Source organism: Bison bison, unplaced genomic scaffold (genome assembly GCF_000754665.1).
Source record: "Bison bison bison isolate TAMUID 2011002044 unplaced genomic scaffold, Bison_UMD1.0 scf7180017862979, whole genome shotgun sequence".
NCBI classification, from domain to species: Eukaryota; Metazoa; Chordata; class Mammalia; order Artiodactyla; family Bovidae; genus Bison; species Bison bison.
The window spans coordinates 3,191,686-3,203,482 of record NW_011493551.1 but is presented as its reverse complement, the minus strand read 5'-3'; the positions used below and the strand labels follow the sequence as shown (position 1 = coordinate 3,203,482).

The 11,797-nt window shown below is 40.1% G+C and overlaps 1 protein-coding gene across 1 annotated transcript in view; it reads left to right on the top strand.

Annotated features, from left to right (window-relative positions):
- Positions 1–11,797, top strand: part of HPSE2 (heparanase 2 (inactive)) — a gene marked incomplete at its 5' end in the record, with an annotated part of 275,793 nt that overhangs the window by 108,564 nt on the left and 155,432 nt on the right. The gene's annotated exons all lie outside the window — the stretch shown is intronic.

Sequence of the window (11,797 nt, the reverse complement as noted above, 5' to 3'; positions counted from 1 at the left end):
TATATATACGGGATGAATGAATAAATGAATGGGTAAATAAACAAATGGCTCATTATAAAATTAGTTGTGTAAGAAAATACTATTTGGAGCAATCATAGAAAAGCACTTAATGTCTTACTCAGATTATAAATAACCCTTTGAGTCTTTAGAAGCTGTGAGGCCTCAGGACTTCTGAATTTCTACATCCCAGTCTGATCCCTCTGGGGATCAGGTGCATTGACCAGCACCCTTATCTGTCACTGTCTCCTACTAGGCAACGCCTAGGAGAACTAAATGATTTGAAATGTCTGTCAGTCTCTGCTTGACATTCACTTAGTTTTTAATATTTAACTAATATTTACTGTGCTTTTAACAAGTAGCAGGCATAGTGCCAGCTGCTGCGGATACAAAATCGAATGAGACATGGTCTTTGTCCTTGAGGAACTTTACAGTTTCAAGGTTTAATACTTACTTTGAGCAAGCTGAAAAACATATTACCTAATGGAGTAGAATGTCAACCTTTTAAACTCTAGAGTTTTCTAACAACATTATGCTAATCCAGTATTAGTCTCTAAAAAGAGGGGAGGAAATTTCTTTCATTTATTCACTTGTTCCTTCTTTCATTCAATGGATATTTACTGTTTACTGTGTTCCAGCTACTATTCTAAGTTTTTGTATTACAATAGTGTTCAACATAACAAGTCCCTGTAGTTTTGGTTTTTCCAGCTTTGAGTCTAGCAACCTGATCAAAGGATTACCACTGGAAGTAAAATGATTCAGTGGTGTCATGGCACTGTGAGTGAAGGTTCTAACTGTGTTCATGTAATTCTTTAAGTATAACTAGGTCAAAACCAAGACAAATGAGTTAGGAGTTAGATTCTCCTCTTTCTCCCCACAACTTAGTACTCTCCACCACTGAATATTCCTTCACCATCACAGAATGTCCAGAGACTGAAATAAGAGGCTAAACTCACTTCCTGATTTGTCCAGGCAAGGCTGAAGAAACTTAAGGAAAAGGTCTCAAATTCTGGGCACAATTGAAATTCAGATCTTTAAAAACACGTCTGATGCACACAGAAAAGGAGAGCCAAGTGTGATTGCAGAAAGGAGCAGTGGAGCCTCGAAGAGAAATGGCCTATGTATACAGAAGGCACCTGGCAGGGGGTAGATAGAATTAGCAGTAGGGCCTGGAGCCACCTTTTGGCTCTGGCAAATACAAAATGCTCAGCGGTCCCCTCAGGCTTACATTTCTGTTCTGGTTATGTCTTGCTGTGCAATAAATTATCCCAAAACTTAGTGACTTAAAACAATCATTTATTATGACCATGAATTCTATGGGTCAGGAATTCCCATAGGATGGCTTTTCTTTGCTCCATTAGTTTCAGCTGGAAAACATGAAGGCTAGGCTAATTCAAAGGCCAGTGACTGGAATCATCAGAAAGCTCATTCACTCTGAAAGTTGATGTCAGTTGTCAACTATCACCTTTGTGGGGCTGATAACCAGAATACCTCTCCTTGTAGCCTTGGACTTCCTCTCGAGGTTTTAAAGTCAGATGCCCAAGAGAGCGAGTCAGGTGGAAGCTCTATTAACTTTTCTACCTATCCTTAGAAGTCACAGGGCATTGCTTCAACCATAGTCAACTCATTAAGACAGTCACCAAGACCCTTAGGGATTTAAGAGAAGAGGAAGTAAACCTTCTTGATAAGGGAGTGACGAGGTTCTGGAAGGGCATATAAGACCAGAAACATTTTTTCAGTCACTTTGGAAAAATACTGTCTGTCAAAGTTTCATCCTCCTTGTTTTATTTAGTAGCCCATTCAGTTCTCTCTCTGACTGGTTTTCTTTTTCCAAATCTCTTTTATAAAGCTCTTGCCAGAGATTGTCTTAAATGGGTATCTGCTAGGGTCACTGCTAGATCACAGATTCATTGAGGTTTGACTCATAGGATAGACCTTCTACTGGCTACAGTAACCTGGACCCAGTTGTTAGGGCCTTGAGAAGGGGAGTCTCTCACCACAGCAAAGGATATACTAGGTAGTGGCCTGATTTGGGGAGATGAAGCCTAGGAGACCAGAGAAGAGTCATCAAGATTTGTCAGTTGAAAAGTTACTTTGGCTGTTCCTGAAATCCCCTGTGGGTGGAATGGGGGTTTGGGAAATTTGATACTAGGGTACAGACTGGGGCAGAGTGATCAAAGTTCTTTGCTGTGAGCCCCCCCAGTCAGCTTGGAGATGGACCAAGTAAACATTTTATTAGGTATATACATGGAACTCTCATCCAAAAGCTAGAAATGCAATCTCTGTTTCTTTTTTATTTTTAGAAGTTCAGAGAAATCTTAATGATCTCTCCTTAGGTCCTAGTAGTGGAAAAAGGGTAGATTTCCTACCCAAACAAATTCATGCAAGATTGGTTTATATAAGACAGTGGTGAGGCTGTTTGAAGAAGAGATAGGAGACAGGATTTGAAGTCTAGTGGCTTGGGTTTTATGACCCTCAGCCATTCACTTAACCTTTCTGATTTTCTTTCTTCACCTGTAAAATGAGATTGCTAAGAACAGAGCTCTCTCTATCTGTATCTGTGTGTTCTGCATCTATGGATTCAACCAAACACTGATTGAAAATATTCCAGAAAAAAAGCACTTTAGAAGGTTAAAAAAAGCAAAACTTGAATTTGCCAGGTACTGGCAACTATTTACCTAGCATTTTCATTGTATTGGGTATTATAAGTAATCTAGAGATGATTTACAGAGAAGGCAATGGCACCCCACTCCAGTATTCTTGCCTGGAAAATCCCATGGACGGAGGAGCCTGGTAGGCTGCAGTCCATGGGGTCGCTAGAGTCGGACACGACTGAGCGACTTCCCTTTCGGTTTTCACTTTCATGCATTGGAGAAGGAAATGGCAACCCACTCCAGTGTTCTTGCCTGGAGAATCCCAGGGACGGGAAGCCTGGTGGGCTTGCCGTCTATGGGGTCGCACAGAGTCGGACATGACTGAAGCGACTTAGCAGCAGCAGCAGAGATGATTTAAAGTACAATACATGGAAGAATGTGCCTGGGTTATACTATAAACACTACAAGGTTTTGTATATGGGCCTTAAGCAACTGCAGACTTTGATATCCACACCAGTTCCTGGAACTAGTACTTGGTAGTAACCATTGTATATCCTCCTTCCCTCTTAAGGAGATTAGGAAGATCACATGAGACTCTGATTTGTTCATTGCTAGTGAATGGTAGTTCTTATTGCCATAATTATTGTTGTTTCAGTTATTATGGTTGTTTTTTAATAACAATTCATTTTACTGGAGAAGCTTCATGTTACCTTTATTCTCAACTTGTTCTTTGCTTTCTTCCTCTTTCCTCTTTCTTTGAACCCTGGAGAATAGATAGGTGATATTTTTGGCACCTGAAAGACAATGACTCAATTGCTAAAAACAGCTGTGGTTTCCAAATTTGGACTGCCACTTAAGAATGTTTAGTTTTCTGAGCAGTGGGTGAATTCTGGTTATATGAAAATCTACATGATGCATTTGAAAACCAAACAGAGACAGTGTTTGGACAACCCACTCATCTGGGTGATTCACACACTCGCTCCTTTCGATTAGAATGAGAATAATTGTCTGTACTTTGAGAGATGAGGGAAAGAGTTGAGAATCTCACAATGCAGCCAATAGTCCGATGGGAAAGTGAGAGATGTTTAGGATACAGTGCAGATGGTATAGTGTGGATAGCTGGGCAGACTCCAAAACAATAACATAAGAACCAAGATGAACCATTTTGGCTCAAGTCACTTGGACTCTATGATTTGTATCTTCATTTCCTAGAGGAATCAGAGGAGGAAATAACACTTTTTGATATTATTTTCAGCAATTCAATAAGCACAGGAAGGAGTTGGTGAAATCCCAGTCATAAGGGAAGTATTTTCAAAAATACTGTCCTTATGATTGTATTTTGAATACTAAATAAACTGAACAATTGGCTTCCCTACTATTTGAATATTTCCTTCCCTCCTCCCTTCCTTCTTTCTTCCTTCATTTATAAACTATAACATTCTTGTGTATTCCAAACTCCTGAGGATAAAACAATGAGCAAGAAGGATATGGTGGTTATACTCACAGACTTTATGGTCTAGTGGGAAAATAGTTAATGAAACAAACAATGATAGTAAGATGCAATGACTCACATAACAGTGGAATTCAGGGTGCTTCAGGAGCCCATGGTGGGATATATCTACTGTAGTTTGTAAAGGAAGGGAAATTTCAGATATTAGGGAAGCCAATATTTTTTGTTAATATCATCATATTTATGATTGCTTATAATAATAAAGAGTAATTCTTTTGAAATCTTAATAGATACAGTAACATTATAGCACTTTTTCCAATATATCTTAGTGGCAGGATCATGGACATAGGTAAGGCAGAGAAGTATTTAATCCTTTGGAAGTAATGAACAGATTAAAAAGGAAACTTTTTTCTCAATCAATCTCTGGTTTACCTACTAGTTATATCAAAGTATATCAAAGGGGAAGAGAGTAGAAGAATAACAGTTACTCTTAAAGGTCATAGAATAACTGGATGCACAATTAAAGGAAAATGAGGACAATGACAATGTTAACCTTCTCTAATGAAGAAAACTGAAAATGAAAACACACTAGTTGGTTAAGAATAGTTGTATTACCACTGGAAAAAAATCAGTGTTTGATTGATTAATGTATTGATTGATTCATTCAATAATCTATATATATTTGCTCAGTTCAGTTCAGTTCAATTGCTCAGTCATGTCCAACTCTTTGCAACCCCATGGACTGCAGCAAGCCAGGCCTCCCTGTCTATCACCAAGTCCCGGAGTTTACTCAAACTCATGCCCATTGAGTTCATGATGCCATCCAACCATCTCATCCTCTGTTGTCCCCTTCTCCCACCTTCAATCTTTCCCAGCATCAGGGTCTTTTCAAATGAGTCAGTTCTTCACATCAGGTAGCCAAAGAATTGGAGTTTCAGCTTCACATCAGTCCTTCCAATGAATATTCAGAACTGATTTCCTTTAGGATGGACTGGTTGGATCTCCTTGCAGTCCAAGGGACTCTTGAGAGTCTTTTCCAACACCACAGTTCAAAAGCATCAATTCTTTGGTGTTCAGCTTCCTTTATAGTCCAACTCTCACATCCATACATGACTACTGGAAAAACCATAGCCTTGACTAGATGGATTTTTGTTGGCAAAGTAATATCTCTGCTTTTTAATATGCTGTCTAGGTTGGTCATAACTTTTCTTCCAAGGAGTAAGCGTCTTTTAATTTGCTCAGTCATGACCATTTCCATCTCCAGGGCATCTTCTCAACTCAGGGATCCAACCTGAGTCTCCCGCATTGCAAGCAGATTCTTTACTGTCTGAGCCACCAGGAAAGCCCATGTTGAATGCTTGTTTCAATGTGCCAGTGCCTACTACGGTGCCTATCACTTAACAGGCTCTCAGTCAATATTAGAGGGAGACACGGAAGGGAAGGTGAATGAACAGAGTAGAATAGTGGTAGAAGTGTGGAAGAAGCAAAGTAAATCTTTTTCTCATCTCATTCGGATGTGCTATCTCTGCCATTCAAACCCAAAAGAATCTAATTCACTACTGATTTTGTAGCATAGTGTTGAATAGACAGAAATTGATTTAGGCAACCATAGTGGACTATGAGGCTTCCCAGGAGGTGCCAGTGGTAAAGAACCCGCCTGCCAATGCAGGAAATGCAAGAGACATGGATTTGATCCCTGGATCAGGAAGATTCCCTGGAGGAGGGCATGGCAACCCATTCCAGTATTCTTGCTCGGAGAATCCCACGGACAGAGGAGCCTGGTGGGCTACAGTCTATAGGGTCACAAAGAGCTGGACATGACTGAAGTGACTTAACACACACAGCACACAAATGGGCTATGCCTATATGTAGGCATAGTAGGAGAGTTTCCTCTGGGTATGTCTTTAAGGGTGAAACAAAGGTCTCTTTGTGGCTCTGAGTAACATTTTAGTCAGTTTGCTAATGCCAGATATTTTACTTTAGAAAAATATTTTTTGATTCTACTTTAGCGAGAGAAGCGACTTCACTTTCCCTTTTCACTTTCATGCATTGGAGGAGAAAATGGCAGCCCACTGCAGTGTTCTTGCCTGGAGAATCCCAGGGACGGGGGAACCTGGTAGGCTGCCGTCTATGGGGTTGCACAGAGTCAGACACGACTGAAGCAACTTAACAGTAGCAGCAGAATGTAAATAACCCAAGGAGAGGTAAACTATACTGATTTAAAGTCACACTAAGGCCTTAATATAAAATAGATGATCCTTTTCCAAAAGCAAGGTTATTTCCTCTGTGATAATTTTATTTTACTAAAATATTTTATTGAAATATAGTTGAGTTACCATGTTGTGTTAATTATTGCTGTACAGCAAAGTGACTCAGTTATACATATATACATTCTTTTTCATATTCTTCTCCATTATGGTTTATCACAGGAAATTGAATAGTTCCTTGTGCTATACAGTAGGGCCTTGCTGTTAATGCATTCTGTAAATAGCGGTATGCATCTGCTAATCCCAAACCCCCAGTGAATCTGTCTCCCAGCCTCCGCCCCTTCACAGCCACCAGTCTATTTTCTCTGTCTATGTTTTTGCTTCTGGTTTACAGTAGGTTCACCTGTGTCATGTTTTAGATTCCACCTAGAAGTGATATCATATGGTATTTGTCCTTCCCAAGAGCAGGTTTGGATAGAGGGGAAGAGAAACACAGGCCAAGGGAGAACTCAAGAGACAGAGGACCCTGAACACAAACTGTGCCACACTGATACCTTAGGTGACATCCAGGTGTGATTCTAACTTTCATGGGGCTGGCAACTTATACAATGGGGACCACTTTAAGAAAAAGAAAGCAAAACAAATTTGCATGTTTTAGAAATATATCTGACCATATGAACAAATTACTAGGGCCCTTCCCAAGACATTAACAGAGGCCTGGGGAAATGGGGAGCTAAAGTTGATGAGCTTCACAGTAAATTGTTGTCTGTGACTCCACTTGACTATGCATCTGAAAATGGGAGAATATGACCCAGTGGAACTTTTGGCTCTTCTCTTTCAGATATAAGACACTGATGATAAATAGGGGAATCTAGCTGGAAAGATATGTTTACCACAAAAAAAAGCTCCAAAGTTTTGCTCAGTGTCATTCTGTGAACTATATTTCCTTGATTCTTAAACTCAAACAATGATAGAATTCCAGCTAAGCTATTTAAAATCCGAAAACATGATGCTGTTAACGTGCTATACTCAATATGCCAGCAAATTTGGAAAACTCATCAGTAGCCACAGGACTGGAAAAGGTCAGTTTTCAAAGAAAGGCAATGCCAAAGAATGTTCAAACTGCCGTACAATAGCATTTATTTCACATGCTAGCAAAGTAATGCTCAAAATCCTTCAAGCTACACTTCAACAGTATCTGAACCAAGAACTGCCAAATGTAAAAGCTGGGTTTAGAAAAGGTAGAGGAACAAGAGAACAAATTGCCAGCATCCATAGGCTTTCCTGGTGGCTCAGATGGCAAAGAATCTACCTGCATACAGAAGACCCAAGTTCAATCTCTTGGTCAGGAAGATCCCCTGGATAAGGGAATGACAACCCACTCCAGTATTCTTGCCTGGAGAATTCCATGGACAGAGGAGCCTGTCAGGCTACAGTCCATGGGGTTACAATGAGTTGGACATGACTAAATAACTAACGTTGGATCATAGAAAAAGCAAGAGAATTTAAAAAATAAACATCTACTTCTGCTTCACTGATTATGTGAAAGGCTTTGACTGTGTGGAACACAACAAACTGTAGAAAATTCTTAAAGAGATGGGACTACCAGACCACCTTACCTAACTCCTGAGAAACCTGTGTGCAGGTCAAGAAGCAACAGTTAGAACCAGACATAGAACAACAGACTGATTCAAAATTGGGAAAGGAGTATGACAAGGCTGTATATGTCACCCTGCTTATTTGGCTTCTATGCATAGTACATCATGTGAAATAGTGGGCTGAATGAATCACAAGCTGGAATCAAGATTTCTGGGAGGAGTATCAACAACCTCAGATATACAGATGATACCATTCTAATGGCAGAAAGCAAAGAGGAACTAAAGAGCTTCCTGAGGAGAGTGGAAAAGAAGAGTGAAAAAGCTGGCTTAAAACTCAGTATTCAAAAAACTAACAACATGGCAACCAGTACCATCACTTCGTGGCAAATAGATGGGGAAAAGTGGAAACAGTGACAGACTTTATTTTCTTGGGCTCCAAAATCACTGCAGACAGTGACTGCAGCCATGAAATTAAAAGGCACTTGCTCCTTGGAAGAAAAGCTATGACAAACCTAGACAGCATATTAAAAGACAGAGCCATCAATTTGCCAACAAAAGTCCCTAGAGTCAAAGCTGTGGTTTTTCCGATGTCATGTATGGATGTGAGAGTTGTACCATAAAGAAGGCTGAGTGCCAAAGAATTGATGCTTTCAAATTGTGATGCTGTGGAGACTCTGGAGAGTCCCTTAGACTGCAAGGAGATCAAATCAGTCAATCCGAAAGGAAATCAACCCTGAATATTCATTGGAAGGACTGATGCTGAGGTTGAAGCTTCTATACTTTGGCCGCCTGATGCAAAGAGCCAACTCATTGGGAAAAATCCTGGTTCTGGGAAAGACTGAGGACAAGAAGAGAAAGGGATGACAGAGGATGAGACAGTTGGATGGCATCACTGACTCAATGACATGAGTTTAAGCAAACTCCAGAAGGTAGTGAAGGACACGGAAGCCTGGCGTCCTGCCATCCATGGGGTCGCAAAGAGTTGGACATGACTTAGTGACTGAACAATAACAGCAAACTTAAATTTAATAATAGCTGGAGGGAGAGAGTAAACAGCTGGCTAGTTTCTTTTGATGGAAAACATTCTTATTTCAAAACCATTTGATGCATTTTTAAATGCATCAACTTACAGAACTATAGTAATTGTATTACCTTTTAGGTTACAAATTCCATCCACTGAGTGCATCAAATATTACCAATCTATTGAAGAAACCAGTAAGTTTTTTGAAGGCCACACTTGCTAAGTAGTAAAATTGGAACTCCTAATTCCAAGGCCCACACTGTATCCAATACACCATTCTGAATCTCCCATGCATGTTGACCATTAATTTTGTAACCCATGTAATATTTATATTCCTGACCACCCAGGATTAGGAAACCTTTTTAAAAAGAATACTGAATGTTCTTGGTGAGAGAATATCAAATTGACCTCAGTCAGTTGATATAATCTGAGGTGGGTGTTCTAGAAGTGAGGGCTGAATGAAAGTTGGGTGCTACAATATTAGGTGATATATAATATTATCACAATATTAGAGAGTGGAAGAGGACAAGGATTTCCAGGGAGTGATTTGCATTCATTCACTGGACTCCATTCATATGTTTCATGTACATGGTTTTTGGCCAGCATATAGTGAGGTCCTGTTGTGTGGAAGGCAATGAGTATATTAAGGACATATCGGAGGACTAGCCCTCAGAACAAATTGCTCCTTAAACAAAAATCTTCTTCATGAGGAAAAGGCAGCTTGGGGTGACCGTCTAACATTTCCACATGGAAGTGGGGAGATTACAGGGTTTGTCCTGAGCAAGAGGAACTTACCTCTGAGGCCGCTGAAACTTAGGACTTGTCAGTAGGTAGACAGTCCAGTAAGCCTGAGGGGTTGGTTAGTCACAGAAAAGGACTGGAGATGGGAAGAAGAGTAATTTATGTGCAGGTAGCTGCTGTCCAGTCTTTCCCTCCACCAAGCGCTTATTCTTGAACATAGTCATTGCTTTGGTACTGTGAAACTTTCTTCCTCATTTTCTTGCCTATGCTCATAATTTCCTTGTCTCCTCTGTGACTTTCCTTTTTGTGTATTTTCTTATTTTAATTTTATGTTTAGTTGCAATTACACTCAGTTGCTTTTCTGCGGTTTGAGATAACAAAAGCAGAGAATGCAATTTTAAATCCTAAAAATGACACAGAAACAGAAGCCACAAATTAAAAATTGATCTGATACCAAAAGAAAATGGGCAAATACGGCACTCCGGAACAGGGAGATGATAAAAAGAATTATACAGAAAAAAATTAATGAAACTGACAGGAAGTACATTAGACAGAAGAAATAAATCAGAAAGAATGTGATGAGATATTGGAATCACTGAGCTCAGAATAGCTCAGCTTGTCTTACCTGAGAAGAACATATTAAATATGGAGGCAGTTTAGTGAACTAGAAGCTTCTAGCTCTTCTCAAACAACAAAATTCAATTAGAAAGTGAACAGAGTTCTGAGCTGAAACTGTGAAAATATAATGTTTGTTCTTATGATTCTGAAATTATTAGTTATATTTTTTGATACTCAGCCTTCCCATTGGTAAAATATTACCTCTCTCATTTATTAACAAGTAAACTACTTCATTGTCTCATTATTTAACAAGTATTTAATAAGCAAAGTGACTGACAAAAATTCTATAAGGCATGCAAAATGGGAAAAAATATGGCTTTCTCAAGCTGCTTATAGTGTAGGAGGCTAGGCGAACAAAAATTTACAACTCAGTATAATAAGGTCAAGAATAGTGATAGATTCAAAGAACTTTGGAGGCCAGAGGAGAGAATTAATATCCTGAAGTTTTGAGAGAAGTTTCACAAATGAGATCACATTAGAAATAAGCCATGAAAAAAACAATGTCTCAGACAACATGGGTGAGGAATGAGTAAAGGAGAAAGTGATCAGTGAAATCCTAAAAGAAGATCATGTAGTTGAAAAACAGTGAGTCCATTGTGTTGTGAACCTCAGGTCTTGTGGGGAGGGAGAGGAGGAGGCAGCTAAGGGATGGTTATGAAGGGTCTTAGATGCCAAGTTAAATAAAGCAGTTGGCGTCATATCCCATAGATCAGTGGTTCCCATCACCATTTCACCATGTTTAACATGCTTTCGGACCATCTGACCTGCTTCTTGAGAAACCTGTATGCAGGTCAGGAAGCAACAGTTAGAACTGGACATGGAACAACAGACTGGTTCCAAATAGGAAAAGGAGTATGTCAAGGCTGTATATTGTCACCCTGTTTATCTAACTTATATGCAGAGTACCGGAGAAGGCAATGGCACCCCACTCCAGTACTCTTGCCTGGAAAAATCCCATGGATGGAGGAGCCTGGTAGGCTGTAGTCCATGGGGTCGCTAAGAGTCAGACACGACTGAGCGACTTCCCTTTCGCTTTTCACTTTCATGCATTGGGGAAGGAAATGGTAACCCACTCCAGTGTTCTTGCCTGGAGAATCCCAGGGACAGGGGAGCCTGGTGGGCTGACATCAATGGGGTCGCACAGAGTCAGACACGACTGAAGAGACTTAGCAGCAGCAGCAGCAGCAGCATGCAGAGTACATCATGAGAAACGCTGGGCTGGAAGAAGCACAAGCTGGAATCAAGATTGCCAGGAGAAATATCAATAACCTCAGATATGCAGATGACACCACCCTTATGGCAGAAAGTGAAGAAGAACTAAAGAGCCTCTTGATGAAAGTGAAAGAGGAGAGTGAAAAAGTTGGCTTAAAGCTCAACATTCAGAAAACTAAGATCACGGCATCTGGTCCCATCACTTCATGGGAAATAGATGGGGAAACAGTGGAAACAGTGTCAGACTTTATTTTTCTGGGCTCCAAAATCACTGCAGATGGTGACTGCAGCCATGAAATTAAAAGACTCTTACTCCTTGGAAGGAAAGTTATGACCAACCTAGACAGCATATTCAAAAG